The following is a 12,051-nucleotide window of genomic DNA, read 5'->3' on the forward strand; positions in this document are numbered from 1 at the left end:
GTGTTACCTCTGACTCCAGCATCGGCAGTTCTTATTATCTCTGACACTTCCTGAACCTGGGCACCAGACAGGCAACACAGCCTTCAGGACTCTTTATCCTGGCCTCAGAGAACAGTGTCAATCCCCCTCACTATACCATTCCCAATTACAACTACATTTCTCTTTTCTCCCCCCTCCTGAATGGCTCCCTGTACCATGGTGCTATGGCCAGTTTGCTCAACCTCCCTGCAGCCAACGCCCTCATCCACACAGGGAGCAAGAATCTGAAAACTGTTAGATAAGCTCAAGGGCTGTGGCTTCTTCAGCATTACCTCCTGGATCTCTCTATTTGTCTCACCCATAGCTGTACTCTCCTGTCCCTGATCACTGACCGTATTTGAGGTAGCTAATCTAGTGGGTATGACTGTCTCCTGAAACACAGCATCTACATAACTGTCACCCTCCCTGACATGTTACGGTGTTTGAAGCTCAGACTCCAGCTTGTCAACTCTGAGCTGGAGTTCCTGAAGCAACCAGCACTTGCTACAGATGTGGTCTCTGTGAATCACAACAGGGTCCACCAGCTCCCCCAACATGCAGGTACAATACATTGCCTGCATCTCTTATTTTAATTACTTAATTCTTAGTTTTATTAAAAGAAATTTGTACTGGTATTTTAATTTGTAGCCTTCAATCTGAAAGTAGCCTATAATATATTGTCAAATTAATAGCTGTCACCAACCAATGAACTTACGGTTTACCTGTGATGTGACTCTTTTGCGCTGGACACATAATCCTGGGCTTCATTTTATCCTGTTTAACAAAAACCCTCCAAACTATGAGCCAAAAGAAAAGCAAGCAAAAATTACCCCTTCCCTCTGCACCATATTACCACATTGCCTTCAAATTTCCTGAACCATATATTCACTTGGTCTGTGTCTCATTCCAGTTATGATCTCTCCTTCCTAACTGTGCTAAGCTTACTGAGCCAAAAGCCTTGGTTGGAAGCCAGCAGCACTGGCCAGTATGGGGACTGAACCCATGACCTCAGCACTATTAGCACCACCATGACCTAACCATCTGAGCGAACCTGCCACAGTAATTATTGTCTGCAAGTGGCTCCATGTGCTCTGTTCAGAGTAATATTTGTGAAAGTAAATGCAGTGAATTGTTGCATCAACATTCTAGCTAACTTGTGGGATCAACATCAGTGATACAGCATTGATGATCTGCCCATTCCAGCCATGTATACAACCATGCGTACAGATTGGTAATGCTGGCTACGGGCATGAGAGAGACTGGGGAGCAGGGGTTCCACTCAGTCATATTTGCATCTGCAGAAGGTGGACCCTTCAGGACCCTTCAATATTTCAGGAAACACTCTGATGTAGAACAAAGAGAAGCTCCAAACTGAAGCATACATTCATCATTATTTTTCATTTAACACTTGTCAGACAAAAACCTTTTTTGTTTCAGGATGTCTATTTTCTGTCAGGGAACTTATCGGTTATATTATCTCTCCATGAGTAACCACCTCCTTCCTCCTGTACCTTAAACAAAAGAGGTGTTGTGAATTCAGAGATCTCTATCAAGGAGAAGGATTCCTGAAAATACTCTTCATGAGATTCTGACGTAGCTAATTTTGTTGTTATTCTCATATCTGCAGGATTACCCAAGATGAAGCTTCCCTCTTTTCTTCTTTTTTGATTATTTCTCCCCTTTCATCAAGAAAATACATTTTAATGCTGAGTAATAGAACAGAACAAATTTTTGGCTCAGGCTTTCAATGTCAAAAAAGCCATGGATAGGTGCAAAATAGCAGTTTTTTCAACTGGACCAATGTGCCTCAAACCTAACACTGGCATTATATTTTCTTTCATTGTACCAGTAATCAATGTTTTAAGCAACACAACAGCACCCCCCTTTAAGCCTCTGAGCAAGATTACCTATTTTTGCTGAATGTTATTGATTTTTATTGTATCTGTTTGCTTTTCAAACTCTATGTGTGTGACACTTTCCGAAACGAAAGCCACAAGGTCTGGCGGTGACAGAGATGTACAGAAGATTTTTGTCAGTGTAATGAGGGTTTGACCCTTGAGTTAGGGGTCATTTGCTTTTCCATTTTGCGTAATCGAAGACAGTTTTCTAAAAAAAAGACTGTTTAACTAATATGTTTCATATTAAATGGTGTGTATTATTCTTCTGGAGCAACTTGCAATCCTGCTGTCAGCTGGATTTACACCCACAAGTGACGTTAACAATGGGATTTGTATTCACGGGGAAGTTGGAAGATTGTCCTTGCAGTACACTTGCAGGCCAGGTGATATATTTTTATAACTATTTAAAATGGACAATTTATCTTTTCTTTCAACCTTCTGCAAAGGAACTGAGTTTTGCAGCATTGCAATTCCACAATTGTTTGAAGCCCTGCAGCCCATTCTTTAGCGAAGATTAGACTATCAACCCATAAAAGGGAGCATAAGTAACTCTGATGTTGTCCTTATGCGACATCAAAAATTGTACACTTTCTAGCAAGTCATTGGAATAAACACAGAAGGAATCCCTGAATGAATTTTCCCATCCCAAAGGAATACGTGCTAAGTTGAATGTTATGGACTGTAATCAATTACAATAGTGCCACATAAATCTCATTCATTGCTGCATGTTTATACTTAATGTTTCCTGTCTATACTCTTTTCACATTTTTGCTCTTCCAAGAACTTCATTCCTGAACCCCATGTTTTATTCTGATATGCTCTGCATTGATGTGTAGGTTTACCTCCTCGAGTAACTTCTGAGAGCATTCTTTTCTTTCTGTTTATAAGCAAAGCAATTCCATTTTAAGATAATGTAGAGAAAGAGGCAGAAGGAACAAGTACAAATAACTGCCTATGATTAATGTCACGATGGTGATTTGTGTAACAAATCATTGACAGGATAATCTGTTATGGCCCCCTTACCAGTCCTTCCTTTAATGATCAAAACTGCTGTTAATAATCATTCAAGAAACACGCTAACAGAAACCCAAAGCTATTTTAATCTCACGACTAAGGTGCAAACAGGGGTTCGATCAGTCACTCATGGACGAGTGATTTTACTGTATGCTTTTCAACAGAGGGAAATCACTTCTTAAAGAAACAAAGACAGATTCAATTACTTCAGTTATGAGATTTCCCTCAGGACTTGAAACACACACCCATGCTGATAAATATCCATGTATAGGGGAGGTGGGAGGGAAATAAATACATTTAATCCATAGAGGATTAGTATAAGTAAAGTATGGACTTCATTGTTGCCTTAGACAGGTTACTTAGCCAAACTCTAGAATGGGAACAGCAAATGATCTAGATTTTAGCAAATTAATCCATCTTCCTGATGATGTATATTCTTGGTTAATGCTTCATGTGGGAAAGACAATTTGCTGAAAACAAAATGTAGTATGATTTAATTCCAAAGAACAACCTGATTCAATCTCTGATTTTTACTGAATAAGCGTATTTTAACTGGCTATCAGTTTGGTAGGTATTCTTGGGAGTGGGGAGGGAGGTGGTGGAATGAAGGGAAGGGAGCATGCGAGTGGAATGGAGGAATCTACAAATTAGCCTCTCAATACCTTTGGATTAGGGAAGGAACAAAGCAAGCTGTACTCTCATTCCTCATATCTTTTCAGGTGATCCTACTGGACATCACATGGATCAGAAATGGCACTGGAAGTTGCTTCAGTTAATTAGGCTATACATTGCCTAGCCTCCCACATGAAGAATTATCATTTGAGCAAGGTGCTGAAGCCATTCTGTGCTCTTGGCAGCATATACCAGAAGAGTCAGCACCTTCAAGAGGAGAAAGAATGGATCAAAGAATAGGGGAAAATCCATTTGATAGATAAGTTTTATCCTATAATTGTATTCCTTACATTATCTGATCAGTATAGTTAAGTCAATATTTAAAAAATACCCAGAAATTAACTGTCAGCTGAACTAAGGCACAAATCCAATCGCCAGCGCTTCAGTTTGGTCCTCTGATATCATCATAAAATGGTTACCGCACAGAATGGGGCCATGATGTCCCATGGTGTGCAATAGCAACTCATCCAAAGCCATTCCCCACCTTGCCCCCTGCAATATTTTTCGCTTTAGATAATTACTCAAAAACATTTTGGCAGGCACGATTGAGCCTTCCTCCAATAAATCACAGGCAATGCATTTCCAATCCTACCAACACACACTCTAAGAAAAGCTTTTTTTTGTTTCTGTTGCTTGCCATTAAACTTTAATCATTGTTCTTTGGTACTTGAGCCATCCACCAAGGAGAGCAGTTTCTCTTTGTCTACTCTATTTTGGAATCCTCATGATTTGAACATATGCATCTCCTCTCAACCTTCCCTTCTCTAAGGAACAAACTGACTCCGCTTCTCCAATCTACCCACGTAACTGAAGTGGCTCAAGAATCGGGCCAGTCATGACAGGAGTTATATAAACATAGTTGAGGATGGAATGTAAGTGATTGAGTTTGGACAGTTTGGAGTCAATGTAGGGTTGCAATTGAGAGGCCTGTGCAGGGCTTTCGAACAAATAAAGTTTAGAAGGGACAAGAAACGCAGATAAGTTTTTTTTTGCAATGATAAGGATGAGGCAAAATGGATGTTTGAACTGATATAAATATACTTAATGTTGCATATAAAGGAAATAAAGTTCCACTGCAAATCACACAGAATGCTAACTTTGACGTATGTGGCTAGTTCTTTAACATCACTGGACCACCATGATAGAATTCACATGAAATATTACCACTACAAGAGCTACAGCATTGCAAAACCACTATGACCCTGAGTACAAGTGAAGATGACTTTTAAAGCACCAACAGCCTAAGGATGCATTTTTGAAAATGTCATTTCTTACTCAACTGTGGTGCAGCTGAGAGCACACATGCTTGTGAGGTTGAAGTGTGTTGTTTCAAGTTCCTGCTCCAGAAACTTGAGAATAAAAATTTAGGCTAATACTCCAGTGTTTGTCCTGAGGAAGTGCTGAATTGCTGAAGGTGGTGAGATGTTTAGCCAAAATCTTGATTAATGCCATGACACTATTTTAAGGGATAACAAGGAAGCTATTCCATTGTTCTGGACAATATCTGTCTTTCAATCAATATCACTTAGAACAGATTATCAATTCATTATCACATTGTTTTTGAGTGAGTTTGCTGTATCTAATTGCTGCCCTGTTTTGTTCATTAATCCAGTGAATACATTTCAACAATAACTTGGCTGTAAAGGAGTTGAGATAGTGAAAGGCCCTATATCAATCCAAGCTTTTTTTTCTAGGTTTGAATGCTATTAAATTGTGTGATGTCCCCGGACAATGGAATACAGAAATAAACCATTGACACAAATAAAAGTATCATATCAAATAAAAGTGGCAAAATCTCCCATAGAAATGGTGAAGAGAAATGTTAAAGCTGTTAAATTAATGACACGTTGCATTAGGTCTATTTGTATGCCCATTGATTTGAATGCTTAACTTTGCATTTCTTGTGGTATGATACATAATTGCTCTGACAAGCTACAGCACAGAGTGCGCAGACAGAGTCTATAGTCTGTTGATTCGCAGTATTGTCTGTGCTGAATTTTAAAGATAGTTGTCATCAGAGGTGTTATATAGAAGAGAAGCATTCCCAAAGCGAGTGGGAAAACAGAAAGTGAGTCAGTCCAGAGCGGTCCTATAATCTCCTATTGAGTGGTATTGTCATCAGTTGTTTGTCTGTGATCTCAGTTGGGAAACCCTTTCTCTCAAGGAAGGGTTCTAATTAATAGTGGTGTTGCAGCAGCTGGAGTAGGAATTCTAGAGAGAAAAATGTTGCAAATACTATTAAAAAAATTAACTTGCTAATTTGTGATAAGCAAATTCTTTCACCATAGCACAATTTCCTTAAAGGCTGATATTTGCTAAATGTTGCAAATTAACAAAGTAAGGAAAATGTGATTTATGTGTTCCTTACATTAAATTTCATGATAAATGTTGCAAAACACAGTGTCTGCTTCACATGTGATTCTTTGTCTATTGTTCTGTAGCTTGAATTAATAATTATTCTTTTAAGCAGTAATACAAGCACAGGGGGAAGGTTTGGATCAGTAGAATGGCCACCTGTGAAGGGCCTATGTGAAAAAAGTTTTCCTTAAATCAGCTTCTAAATGACAATAGTCAAGGTTACTGACTCACAACTATTTAAAACTTTTCAATTGGTGTTATTTTCATTCTTACGTTGCTTTCAGGCTTTACTACAGCTTCTCCTCTGATTTAAATGAGGAGTATTTCAGTTCCAGGGTCTGCTCTTTTCTTTAATCACAAGGAGGTCTCCTAATTCCGGGCTCTAAATTGTGTTCTGCAAAGCATAATGAATCTGCCTTCATATAAGCCCAGACAATGGCCTCTTTCAAGCCTCAAACCCTTCCTCCTGAGATATTGTTATAACTAATAACTCCTGCCAGCTGTGCTGAAGGGAACCTCAGCTCTGTGGGAGAATGAACAAACTCCAGCCCTCAGAGGATTTGAAGTAATTCTGAGCTGAAATTGGATTATGAAGGGGAAAAGGTCATTCTACGCTCACAACTTATCATTTATGTTACACCAAATGAGTGAGCATATTTATCCCATTATCCATGAATTAGTTGGAGAGGAATTCATAACAGAAATTTGTACAAACAATTTGAAATATCTCGCAGTTAAATAAAGAGCAAAAGATATAAATAGACCTCACAGTCGAAACAGCAAACACAGGTAATGGCTGCAAATAATTTAGATTTGATCAGACAAATAATGCATCCTGCAGTATTAAGTCTCTAGGCTGACTGACTTCTTTTATAAGCTTTTCACAGAATGTTCTCGTTGGCTTGTGGATATCAAACTGTGCAAAACCCTATTGCTTCCTCAGTCCAAGTGTTGATCTCGAAAGAAAACTTTCCATGGCAACAGGTCAGTGTGTTTGTCTCTTAGCTCTGTGAAATGTGAGAAGATATATGCCTGACACCATATTTCACTCTTTGCGCTATCTTTGTGTTTGTATCTCAGTGTAAATTATAAATTGGAGGTGACCCTTTGTGGCTGATGGGATATAGTGGGTATAATAAAGAATTAAGATTCAAAAAGTCTGTTTATACATGGGATGATTGAACAAGGAAGCAAAGATTAACAGATGAGACATCCTGCCTCTAAATCACTCCAGCCTGTAAACCCATCCCCCACTTCAGTTCATGCTGAATTAACCATGGGTCTCATTCCTTTTAAGTGAAATTTGAAGATGTTTACTCAACTTGTAACATCCTATGCATGGAGAGTAATAAGTTTGGTGACATTGTTTAAAGAAGAAAGTGGGCAAGAGAATTTAGAATATTGAAAGGCAAGTCAGATAACAAATAAATAATTGCTGTATTGTTCATGTCTAGATTCTGAAACATAGATGGTTAGTTACCAGGGTGGAGTTGTATTTAATCTAGCCTCTGCCTTTAAGGGGGTCTTGGGGTGCACTCTGTGGGTTTCCACCTTTGAGCCAACATGTCTGGGTTCAAAGACTCGATGGCCAAAGACAGTCTTTTTATAACTTGGCCAAAAGGTGTTGATTATCAACTGATAAGTCCATTATAGAGCCAGAGGCCATTGTTTAAAAATAAGGGGTTACCTATTTAAGACAGAGATGAGGAAATAATTTTTCTCTCAGAGGGTTGTGAGACTTTGGAATTCCCTCACGGTGGCTCAGTGGTTAGCACTGCTGCCTCACAGCACCAGGGACCCGGGTTCGATTCCACCCTCGGGTGACTGTTTGTGTGGAGTTTGCACATTCTCCCTGTGTCTGCGTGGGTTTCCTCCGGGTGCTCCGGTTTCCTCCCACAGTCCAAAGATGTGCAGGTTAGGTGAGTTGGCTATGCTAAATTGCCCAGAGTGTTCAGGGATGTGTAGATTAGGTGGGTTACAGGGGGATGGGTCTGGGTGGGATGCTCTGAGGTTCAATATGGACTTGTTGGACCGAAGGGCCTGTTTCCACACTTTAGAGATTCTGTGAAAAGCAGTGGATGCAGAATTGTAAATAGCTTTAAGGCAGCATTAGATCAATTCTTTATAACCAAAGGGTTGAACAATTATTGGAAATATACAGGAATGTAGATTCAAGGTTACAATTAGATCAGCCACAATCATTTTGAGTGACAGAACAGGCTTGAAGGGTCGAGTGGCCTACTCTTTTTCCTGTTTGTATGTTCATATGTTCCAACACCTGCTAGTGAGAGATTCCTGTTTAGCCATGTGATGGAAAGTTGAAGCCTCTATCATCACTATCTAAAGGCTCCAGAAATGCTTGTGAAACTCAGCCTCCATGAGTAACCTGCAACATGCCAATATTCCTTTAGGGCTGTGAAGTACCCCTTGCAAAAAGATGATCACAATTAACCAATATAGATAGAAATACCTCCTGCAGGGTCAACTCCTGTAGTCACTAGCAGTTAAGTTGTCACTGTAAACTTACAATATCTGCTCAGAAGAACCCAGTATATATAAAATAGATTAATTAAAGAACTCTTCTGTTTATTAGAGTGTTATATTTTAAAGTGTGCTGCACAAGGACATACACTAATAGAACAGGACAATACACAATGGATTATTAACTCATCACAACTATGCTAAATCTTTTAAACAGCAATTAGTTTGTCTCAGTACCCCTTACTTCCCCATATCCCAGCAAACTTTTCTCCTTTCAACAATATGTCCAATTCTTTCCAGAAGTTACCACTGAATCTGTATCTACATTCAGTCAAGCAGGGAATCTAAATCATAATCATGTTGTGCAAAAATGTTTTTCCTCGTGTCACCTCCAATTCTTTTATCAATCAACTTAAAAACATTCTTCATTATTGAGTCTTCATTCATTGCAAACAGTTTCTCTTTATTGATTCTAAATCTCCTGATTTCAATTATATACTTCTTAGCCTTTTATGTATGAAGTACTTGTTTTTCCAATCCATTTATCAAACTGTTATCCTATATTATTGGAAACATTTCAGTAAATCTCTTCTTACCCTCCCAAAGTCTATATGTCCTTCATAAAGTGTAAGCTGCAGAATTGGGCACAGTATTCCGGTTAGGATTGAATTTGTGTTTTATATAGATTTAGCATAATTTCCTGGCTTTTATATCTGATAGGAGAAATGTTGGATAAACTAGGTACAAGGACCATAATGCATGATATACCCTTACCTGTTAGATGTAATATGAGTATTATGTTGAATCAGAAGCTCAAAGACTTTTTTTCACTTTTAATTCCAAAATATGTTGTTTTAAAAAGAGGATCTCTACAGAAATCTGTTGATTTAAATTCATAGACTGTCTGATACAGGCCTGTGTGAGGCCAATATATTTTCGTATACGTAAATTGTCACAGAAATTTAAACAAGGTGAGACTTAGCAAGAAGAGATAATGAGGTGGTTAACTAAGCCCCTCTCAGAAGAAAGCTACCTCTAGCAGACATATTTGTTTTACCCTGCAGGAATACACAAGTACAAGGGTTGTAAAGACAGTTTCAATTGTACTGGAGTTGATTGGTGGGACTGAACACTCTCACATACCAGCCAAGGTTTGAGTGTCAGCATGCCATGAAGCTATAGGTGAAGAACTGTCCCCTAGTTACCTCTATGTTGCAGGTAAAGACCCTTTCTAATTCCGTGTGCTGCAAACCAGTTTAAAAAGGAAATGAGGCAACAAAAGACTCTCTTCTCAACCTGAATGCTAGAATTCAGGATCAGAACTATAGAATCCTAATCATCTACCGAACTAAGGATCGTGAAGGTGACTGTTTATGTACAAACATCAATGTAGCCAGTAACCTGCACCGCAGCATTCAAGTATCCACTCTTTGGTACATTTCAGTGACTGATGCTTTTTTTAAAACTTTTATCTTTTAAGATCCACCTCTTATATCTAATCTGTGTGTATGGGTGTTGCAGTAGTATATTTTCTCGTGTGCAGCAATTAATAAACTTATTCTTTCAGTTAATTTCCAATCCATCTATCAAAGTGTTATCTTATATTGTTGGAAACATTTCAGTAAATCTCCTCTTAGCCTCCCAAAATCTATATGTCCTTCATAAAGTGTAGGCTGCAGAATTGGGTGCGGAATTTGTGTTTTATATGGATTTAGCATAATTTCCTGGGTTTCATATTTGATAGGAGAAATGTTGGATAAACTAGGTACAAGGACCATAATACATGATATGCAAGAAAGCCTGGTTAAATTTGCTACTTGTAAAACCATAAATTAGGTTGGGTCTGGGAGTAAGGTATCCACAAGGGAAGGGATCCTTTTTAAATTGATCCCATTGCAACAGTTTGAGGGGATGGGTGAGTAAAGTAGGGGATCCAGTTCATCTTGGTGGTGACCAGACTCCTCAGCAAACGATGCTTCAAGTTTAGCATCACCTCAAGGAAGGAGCTGAGGAAGAAAGCCTGACCAACAAGAGGAGCAAAGATGGTCCTGCAAGGCAGAGATCATTCTCCAAGCTTTCCTAATAAGTCTCTGATGGCCTTAGTGCAGGCAAAAGGAGAAGAGAAGTCCCACTGGGCCAGAAAGCCACTGAGAAGACAATTGTGAATGTTATTGCCAGGCATTGAGGATGCAGTGCTGAAAGATGTACAACATGAGTGATCAAGGTCAGTGAGGCCATCTTTAAATGCCATCCATCTACAAATAAACCACCAACTTCACATGCACCCTGCTCCATTCATTCCCCGTCCCACCACCATTTACTCACTACCATCAATCTCTATCAACCATGATTCTTACTCTGCGTTCATATCTTCTTTTTATTCTCTCCTACATGTCACTGCTTTAAGCCTTGTACCTATACCTCACAGCTTGCACACAATGACGATAACAAGCATATCACCCAAAGACAATACACCATAATCTGACACAATGCCTTTTTTTGTCACAGGACAAAGCAGCACATAACAAGAGGTGGCAGCAGCAACAAGTAGCAGGATGCAGGAATGGCTACATGTCCCTTGCCATGACGATGACTCAGTGGTTGCTATTGACTACAACTGAAGCTGTGACAAGCTGTAAGCTGAACCACGGAAGGTGATGATATGTTCCAAGCAAAAGCACCTTCCCACATCCTACTTCACCTTATCATCCAATCTCTTCTGATTAACAAGCTGTAGATAGTGTGAATACATGTACCCCTGTGCCTTTCCTCTTTCAGATACCCAACAGCAGGTATCTGATCAGACCATGATGCAGGCCACTGAGGCCAAAAGACTGATGAAGATCAAAACTGTAGCTTGATCTTGCCACAAAAGCTATCAGCTCAATAGTAGCATTGCATGAATTTTACAGAGTTTTGGATCAGACTGCAGTACAAAGATTGCCCAAGTGTCTTTTTCAACTGCAACTGTCTTCTTCAGTCCCTCTTGTTTCCTCCACCCTCAATTCCAACAGTGTGGAATGATTCATGGATTTCTTTCTCACTAAAATCAAGACAATCTGATGAGCTACCTTATTCCCTTCCCATAATCCAACTAGAAAAACTTCTTCCAAGGATCCGCCCTACCTAGCCTGAACTTGTACCCGAGGATTGCTTCCCTCATATCCTCTCTGAGTGCATTTTAACCACAAGGCCTCGTTGCCCTCTCCCTCTCCTAACTCCATTAAACTACTGATTTCCTAAATCCATGGAGAATACATGGGGCACATGGAACGGGCATGGGAGGTATGGTACTCTCAATAGTTCACTCTAATGAGGTGCAGCCCCTCTCTCTTTACTTCTCTGATTAAAAGTCGTCTCTCCCAAAAATCCTACCTTTGTACCCTTTTCCTCAGCTTATCTGTTGTTTTAAACCTCATTCATGATTTTGTTTTCCTTAGGCATGACCATTCTAATATACTCCGATCTGGAGTCCTACATTGTACCTTCTTGGAAACTTGACGTAGTACAAAACTCAATCAGAGATAGTAGGAACTGCAGATGCTGGAGAATCTGAGACAACAAGGTGCAGGGCTGGATGAACACAGCAGGCCAAGCAGCATCATAGGAG

The 12,051-nt window shown here is 39.5% G+C and overlaps 1 long non-coding RNA gene across 3 annotated transcripts in view; it reads left to right on the plus strand.

The window, feature by feature from the left end:
• The window catches only part of LOC125484057, a 56,453-nt gene that overhangs the window by 38,522 nt on the left and 5,880 nt on the right, over positions 1-12,051 (plus strand). For all 3 annotated transcript variants that reach the window (XR_007262930.1, XR_007262929.1, XR_007262931.1), the window contains exons 2-3: positions 3,650-6,944; positions 10,950-11,095. This is a non-coding gene — a long non-coding RNA (uncharacterized LOC125484057). The remainder of the gene's footprint in view (positions 1-3,649; positions 6,945-10,949; positions 11,096-12,051) is intronic.

The sequence above is a fragment of the Rhincodon typus genome, chromosome 9 (assembly GCF_021869965.1).
Source record: "Rhincodon typus isolate 14 chromosome 9, sRhiTyp1.1, whole genome shotgun sequence".
Classification (NCBI taxonomy): domain Eukaryota; kingdom Metazoa; phylum Chordata; class Chondrichthyes; order Orectolobiformes; family Rhincodontidae; genus Rhincodon; species Rhincodon typus.